Raw genomic sequence first — 1,842 nt, forward strand, 5'->3', positions numbered from 1 at the left:
GTTATAACAGAGTTATTGGTCACTGTAATAATTCCCCCTCCGTGGTTGCAGTGAAGTGAAATCTCTAAAAAACAGTGTACCTTTAGAAGATGTACACTTTTGAATAGTCTAACACAGATGCTTAGCTGATGATTCATAGTAGCTTCAGCTGAACTTTAGAATGAATGAATTCATACAAAAATGACAACTGTGGTGATGGCTTTACAGACTATATATTACAGTAACCAATAACTTACTGTAAACACGGACATGTGAGTATTAAGGTAGACTATAAAAATGTGAACCTATTATTTAGCACACAGACAGCAACATAGTTGCATTTTGACCTCACTGGTCATTTTAACAGTGCAAAAGCAGAATTGAAGGTTCATACACACACATGCACAGGCCTGCCTTGTTATAATCTCATGCATAAAATTCCAGCAACAGGTTACTGAGATTGTTGATTGTTCCCGAAATTTTGGTAACATTAAAAACTGCCGTGCAGCAAAAAGCAATACATTACTGTAACGTTAATTGCGTTTCTTTTGTAACGCGTTACTCGTGTTACCGTTACTGGTGTCCACCTTCGCCAAGTCGGTAAAGTAAAACAAAGGAAACCTGAGAAACTAAATTATTTCTTGCCAGAAAAACCTCCCCCCTCTCAACGACAGTTCACACGTTAACTTTCGTGAAGCGGACTTTCACGTTGTGTGATTGGGTCGTGGATTTGAAAACTTTGATTCTGATTGGTCAGGTTGAATGCACTGTGCTAGTGGGCTGGGCGGGAGGGCACACTTGGCCCCTCTGTACCGTACACATGTTTACCGTTTACACACAGAATCAATAACTCTTTCTAATATACAGTCTATGGTATAACTACATTATGATTTAAAGTATGCTTATTTCTATATGTTGTTGTTTGTTAAGTTAACAACATGTGCTGCTTCCATCTAGGCCAGGTTACCCTTATGAAAGAGGTCTCTGATCTCAATTAGCTATTTACCTGATCAAAAAAATTTAAATAAAGAAAAGCAATGAAAAAAAGGAAATAAAATGCTTGTGAAACATATATTTTAATGTTAAAAAAAAGTTTTAAAAATCATACTTCTGGAAATCATGTGGCAATTACAGAAATAATTACAATATTTTGCAGTAGCCTACACAATGAAGCATGTTTGGCATAAATATATATTTTAACCCACTAAAAGTGTAATTATTTAACAATGTACTTCCACAAAGTACACCTAAATAGTATTTACTAAGAGTTAAATAAATATATTTTTAATAAATAGACTAAAATGTTGTAAAAAATATACTTTTATTTCAGCATATTTATTAAAAGTTTAATGAAGTATATATTTATTACCAATTTATTCAAAGTATACTTTTGAGAAGATTGTTAAACCTCAGGAGAATATCTTTAATATACACTGCTCAAAAAAATAAAGGGATTACTTAAACAACACAATGTAAATCCAAGTCAATCACACTCCTGTGAAATCAAACTGTCCACTTAGGAAGCAACACTGATTGACAATCAATTTCACATGCTGTTGTGCAAATGGAATCGACAACAGGTGTAAATTATAGGCAAGTAGCCAGACACCCCCAATAAAGGAGTGGTTCTGCAGGTGGGGAACACAGACCACTTCTCAGTTCCTATGCTTCCTGGCTGATGTTTTGGTCACTTTTGAATGCTGGCGGTGCTTTCACTCTAGTGGTAGCATGAGACGGAGTCTACAACCCACACAAGTGGCTCAGGTAGTGCAGCTCATCCAGGATGGCACATCAATGCGAGCTGTGGCAAGAAGGTTTGCTGTGTCTGTCAGCGTAGTGTCCAGAGCATGGAGGCGCTACCAG

The sequence above is a fragment of the Micropterus dolomieu genome, linkage group LG11, assembly GCF_021292245.1.
Source record: "Micropterus dolomieu isolate WLL.071019.BEF.003 ecotype Adirondacks linkage group LG11, ASM2129224v1, whole genome shotgun sequence".
In the NCBI taxonomy this organism is placed as follows: domain Eukaryota; kingdom Metazoa; phylum Chordata; class Actinopteri; order Centrarchiformes; family Centrarchidae; genus Micropterus; species Micropterus dolomieu.